This window comes from Hemicordylus capensis, chromosome 6 (assembly GCF_027244095.1).
Source record: "Hemicordylus capensis ecotype Gifberg chromosome 6, rHemCap1.1.pri, whole genome shotgun sequence".
NCBI lineage: Eukaryota > Metazoa > Chordata > Lepidosauria > Squamata > Cordylidae > Hemicordylus > Hemicordylus capensis.
In genome coordinates, this window is record NC_069662.1 from 10,454,126 (window position 1) to 10,460,459 (window position 6,334).

A 6,334-nucleotide genomic window follows, 5' to 3' on the forward strand; every position below is an offset into this window, starting at 1 on the left:
GGATCCATGCAGATCCCAGTGCTGGCTGCCCACCTAACCATACTTTTTACCCTGGCTTTTAACCAAGATTAAGGGCACAAGCACAATCTCAAACCAGGCACAGGGATTGTGTGTGTGAGTTGGCTGTTGGCAGCCTGAGCATGCAGAGATGGGTGCCTAGAGTGCCCAACTCATGGGAGTGTCTCCCAAGGCACTGCGCTTGGTGAATGGTGCATTGTGGGATATCTGGAGGTGAGGACGTACCTCCATTGGTCTGCACTACTTGGAGTAGTGCAGATTGTCTGGGAGCACAAGTCGTGCTCCTCGTAGAATACTCCTGATCAGCAGGGGGGAACTTGAGTTCGACCATGCCTTCCCCCCTGCCCACCTGTGCGGTCAAGTGCATAACCTCACAGTATAACATTGTAAACTAGTTCTAAAGTGAGCCAGTTCTGCATAAACTGGAACAAGTTTAAAACCAAAGGAAACATTAAAAGGCAAGTCTCACGATCAGTGAGACTCGCCTTAATTGGCTTTGCGGGGAGAGTGGGCTTAATCCGCTCTCCCTGCAGACAATCAGAAGGGAAGCCCTGGGTGGCCAGATCAGCTGCCCACACAACTGCCGGCTCCGTCACTGAGCCAGTGGGGGCTGCAGGGATCGGGGGCTGTGTGGCCCCTGGAAATCCCAGAATGCCGTGCACGAGTGTGCAGGGCATCCTGAAGAGACCCCCATGGTCAGGAGACATGTTTCAGCCTCCAGGAGGGGGTCTCCTCATGTGTTGCCATGGCGCGGAGCCACGCTGTGGCAATACACAATCCAAAAGACAGGGTTAGCGGAGTGCTCACTCTGCTAACCTCGGCTAAGGGGAGGGGGAATTAGGAAGGTTTGCTGCCGGGAGCTGTGTGGCTCCCGTGGCAGCAGACAATCAACAAAAAGGGGTTAGGCTCGCTTAGCTCACTTTTTGCTGATCGTGGGAATCTCCTCTAATTGTCATAGAGTAATCAAAGGGTTTGTTCACACAACCAGAGGAGGGGAGCTGAAGGAAAAGCAGGATTCTACCTCCCTGCTCCCAGATGACCAGAGCCTGTTTGTGGTTCTGCCATTTGCACACTCACACAAACGGCGCAAGCGATCTCCATAGCTGAAATCGGGAGCAGGGAAACCAAGCTGGGCCCTCCACTATCCCTAATAGTTTCCAAATATTGCAGAGCATTTGCGTTGGCCCACTTTGATGTGTTGCCCTCAGCAGTGTTATATGGCAGATATGGTGGGAGTCCCTACTCTGAATGCTGCTGCCCCTGTAGAACACTGGCCATAGAGGATGTGGGTAATGTTTTATTATATTGTAACTGTTACAGGGATTCGTGTGAGTCATTAATTTTACCCTTGATTAAGGATCTACCAGGCAGAGGAGATGAAGCATATGTTTTATTTCTTTTATCAGATCAACAAGCCCACGTTACCCATAACGTGGCTAAATACTGTTTAATAGCAATGAGTATACGACAACAACTAATGACCACTGTAGTGGAATAATTTATCATGCCACTGTATATTCGTAAAGCTATCCTGTTGTTATACTGTACATGTATGACATTGTGTTTTTTCTTCATGCTTCTGTACTGGTCAAAGACCGCAATAAAGTTTCTCTATCTATCTATCAGTAGAGAGACAGCCCTCAGTGCAGCAACAGTGCTCCTCTTCATGATCTAACAAGCCTCAAAAATTTATGGGAAATATGGCTGCAGCAGTTTAAAAGTGGTGGCAGCACAGACATAAGGACATAAGAAAAGCCCTGCTGGCCCATCCAGTCCAGTATTCTGCTTCACACAGTGACCTACCAGATGCCTCTGGGAAACCCACAGGCAAGAGCTGAGGGCAGGCCCTCTCTCCTACCCTTACTCCTCCTCTCTCCTATAACAAGTGTTTAGAGACATCTTGCCTCTCAAGCTGGAGGTGGCCTATAGACCTCAGACAAGTAGCCAGTAGATAACCACAATACAAGGTAGCTGTTGGGTCAGGAGGACTCTGATGCCCCAGATGACCAGAGATTCCTGGGTTAACGCTCTCCTACCCAGGAAACTCTGGTCATAGGAACAACTAGGTTTTTTCTATGATGCATTTCCAACCTGAAAAGTCTGCAAACGTTGTTGTTGTTTAATTTGCAGTGGGCTAGGTGTTGGAGAACAGTGACATACAAGGGTGAGTAAGCTAATTCTGCCCTCTAAAATCTACTACTTAATGAGGCAGTTCCCACGATCAGTGGGAGCCACCTGGAGAGAGTTTGTGGGGAGAGAGGGGTAAGCCTGCTCTCCCTGCAGATGAGCAGTCAGTCTGCTCCAGGTGGCTGAACTGGCCGCCCACACGACTGCCAGCACTGTTACAGAGCCGGCGGGGGCTGGGAGGATCGAGGGCCACGCGGCCCCCGGAAGCTCCAACATGCTCTGCATGAGCATGCAGGGCATGCTGGTGAGACCCCCGAGCTGGGAGGCTGCTTTTTAGCCTCCTGGTTGGGGGTCTCCTCATGAGTTCTTACGGCACAGAGCCGCGGTGCGGCAACTCATGATCAGAAAGCCCAGGTTAGCGGAGCACTCAGGGGAGGGTTGCTGAAGTGGGTGACCCACTTCCATGAGAGCGGGCTTGGCTGAGAGCCCGGTGGTTCTCACGGTCTGCCGAAATCGGGCTAGGCTCCCTTAGCCCGATTTTGGCAGACCATGAGAGTAGCCTCCCTGTCTAGTGCCTGCAAATGGGACTAAAATGGCAGTCCATCTGTTGTAGAAGGGGCAGTGTAGAACTAGCCAATCAGCACTCCCAGTGGTTGAGTAGGAAGTGTTCCTGTCTGTCAGATTGGTTATATCACAGTGTTTATGACCTGATGTGGTCCCAGCAGCTAGTATAGTTATCACTGATCAAAATTGTCAGGGACAGTAAAGACAGAGAAGAAAGCAAGCAAGTGTTTGGGTGAGAATCCACAAGTATTTTTGTGGTGAAGGGAGGATTATCCTTATCAATCTATGCCTGTGGTTGAAGTATTCAACCCCAGCATTTCTGGTGGTCTTTTAAAAAAAAGATTTTAAAAAATTGTTCAATGAGGTTAGGAACCTCCATCATTTTATGTGATGAGGAGATGGTTCTGGTTGTGGAATGCATTGGTCTTGTACAATGGAAGCTGTGTTAACTATTCTTTCCCCTGCAGCTGTGATGTTTTCCTCCCTCCCTTTCCCCCCACCTATTGCCTATCTCCCGGGTAGGAATTTAAGAACCACTGAGACAGTCAGTCTGTATGAGCAACTGAAGATGGTGTTTTTGTAACCGTTTTGCTTTTTAATCTGTAACGTGTAGCAACTCACGAGTAGACCCCCGGCGTGGAGGTTTAAAAGCAGCCTCCCGGCTCGGGGATCTCTCCAGTATGCCCTGCTCGCTTGTTAAAGCCTGGTTAAAACCCCATGATTTTACTTGCTTTCTAAAAGCTGTAATGGAATCTGCCATGAAGAAAAGGTGTTCTTCATATGCTCAGGTGATCTTCATGTACCCACACCCTAAATCTACTGTTGGAAACAAGTTCCAGGAAAGAGCTCAAATTAAGTCCTGGAGATAGCCTCTCATCCCAGCCTGGTTACCAGCAGCTTTCCAGCACGAGAGATGGGGCTATCAGTGCTCATCTCACTTGACATCATAACTCCAGTCACACTTTTGCAAGTAAAGAGGCCCTCTCCTCTCCAATGGGTTGGGCTGACTGCCTTCAGGGTTTGCAGAGTGCTTGCTCCACTAAGCTGGGCTTAGGGGAGGGTTACTTAAGTGGGTTAACTGCTTGGGGGCTACTGGGCTCGCCTGTGAGCCCAGTGGTTCTCACAGTCAGGCGAAATCAGGCTAGGCTCCCCTAGCCCAATTTTGCCTGATCATGGGAATTGCCTCAATGTCAATAACAAGCAGCAGGCAGATAGATATAGGGGCTATTCTTATGATCACAAAAATCGGGCTAGGAAAATCCTAGCCCAATTTTTCTGATCGTTAGAACCACTGGGCTCGCAGCCGAGCCAGGTGGTTCCGGAGCGGATAACCCACTCCTGTAGCCCACCTCTTAGCCCGAGTTTGCGGAGCGAGTGCTCCGCAAACCCAGGCTAACTACTCATGAGTAGCTGCAGCGTGGCTCCGTGCCGTGGCTACTCGTGAGTATACCCCCGGCCTGGAGGCTTAAAAGCAGCCTCCCAGCTCGGGGGTCTCCCCAGTATGCCCTGTGCGCTCGCGTAGGGCATACTGGGGCTTCCGGGGGCCACGCGGCCCCCGAACTCCCCAGCCCCCACCAGCTCCGGCTTGGAGCCAGCCATCATGTGGGTGGCCAATCCTGCTGCCCAAGGCTCCCTGTGCACTTGTCTGCGGGGAGAGTGGGCTTAGCCCACTCTCCCCACAGTTTTGACGGATCGTGAGACCCAGCTCGTTATGTCACAAAGGAATTATAAATGGGTTTCAGGTCTCCATTTTGCGATCTCTAGAAGTCTTTCTCCTCAGAGAAAGACTTCTAGCAATTGCAAAATGGAGATCCGAAACATTTTTCAAAATACAAAACTTTAAGATCCAAAATTGGCTCATTTTGATTCGGATACAAAAATCTTCGGAATTGGATGTCTGTGTTTTGTTTTGTATAGAAAACACCCTAAAATGCCATTTTTGAGTACAAAATGTTTTGTATCCACAACATTTTGGACATCCCTAGGACATCACTGGCTTACATATAGCACAGTGTCCCACCAACACAGGGGAGGGCATGCTGGCTTCATGAGAATCCAAATGGCAACCTCCCTTCTCCCAAGCTCACAGAGCCTTCTAAAAATTGCATCAGCAAGGCAGTTATTCCCACTGGGAAGCTCATTAGTGCATCAATGATGCAGTTCTTAAGAGTCACTAGGGCTCTTCAAATGCAAAAGAAGCAAGGGCACGATTTGGACTCACACAGAGCCAGTGCATGCACCCCGCTCTTGGGTAGGTGGCATGCTGTGCTGTATGTAAGCAACTACCCCATTCTTCTCCACATATGCTGCAATATTTGCTTTGATTCAAAAGTTGTCACAATGATAAAGTAGCAATTAAAACTACTGATATCAAGCATGCACAATGCTTCTTACCTTCCTTGACTGAAATCTTCCCTGCTGGACATAGAAGGCAATCATAGCAGCAAAATGGTTTGTCTTCCTTCTTTGCTCTTCTATAACCTGGTTGGCAATTGTTGCTACACAGAGAAAGAGGCAGGGCCTGTCCAAAATGAATGAAAGGCTGCTTTGTTCTCCAGAACCTGTATATTGGGAGTTTGTGTCTCACTGACCAACCTATGCTTAGGAAATATCTTGATATGACATGCCATAGTGTAATAATGAGGGTCTACAGACAATTTTTATTTATTTTTATTTATTTTTACATTTATATCCCACTCTTCCTCCAAGGATCCCATAGCGGTGTACTACATACTTGAGTTTCTCCTCACAACAACCCTGTGAAGTATGTTAGGCTGAGAGAGAAGTGACTGGCCCAGAGGTCACCCAGCAAGTCTCATGGCTGAATGGGGATTTGAACTCGGGTCTCCCCAGTCCTAGTCCAGCACTCTAGACCCAGTTTGTGAAGGTAAGCAGCTGAACAGGACGAGCAGGGCGGGAGCCCTCAGTGGCCACATTGGCAGGGGCTGGGAGGATCAGGTGCCGTGCGGCCCCCGGAAGCTCCAGTATGCCCTGCATGAGCGCCCAGAGCATACTGGAGAGTCCCCCAGAGCCGGGAGGTGGCTTTTCGCCTCCCCTTCGGGGGTCTACTCATGAGTAGTCATGCCGCGGAGCCAGGCTATGGCTACTCACGATTTTAAAAAACAGGTTTGTGGAGCACTCGCTCTGCAAACCCGGTTTAAAGGGAGGGGTTGTTTGGCGGGTTAACCGCCAGGAGGCAACTGGGCTCGCCTGTGAGCCCGGTGGCTCCCACGATCAGCCAAAATCGGGCTAGGCTCCCCTAGCCCGATTTTGGCTGATCATGGAAATAGCCTCGATGAATGTGTGGTGCTGAGGAGGGTTCAGTGGGGAGAGTGGGCTTAGCCCATTCTCCCTGCACATGAGCAGAGAGCCATCCCTTGGTGGCCGAATCGGCCACCCACATGACTACTGGCTCCATCATGGAGCCAGTAGGGGTGGTGGTGCTTGGGTGCCGCCTGGCTCCCCAAAGTCCCAGGATGCCCCATGAAAACTTGTTTTGAGGGAGCCCAGTGGTTCTCACAATGGGGAAAAACCAGGCTGGGCCCCCTTAGCCCGGTCCCCCTCCATCGTGACAATAGCCTCACTATCTGGAGAACACCCCACCCTTACTGGAGTGTTTTGCACA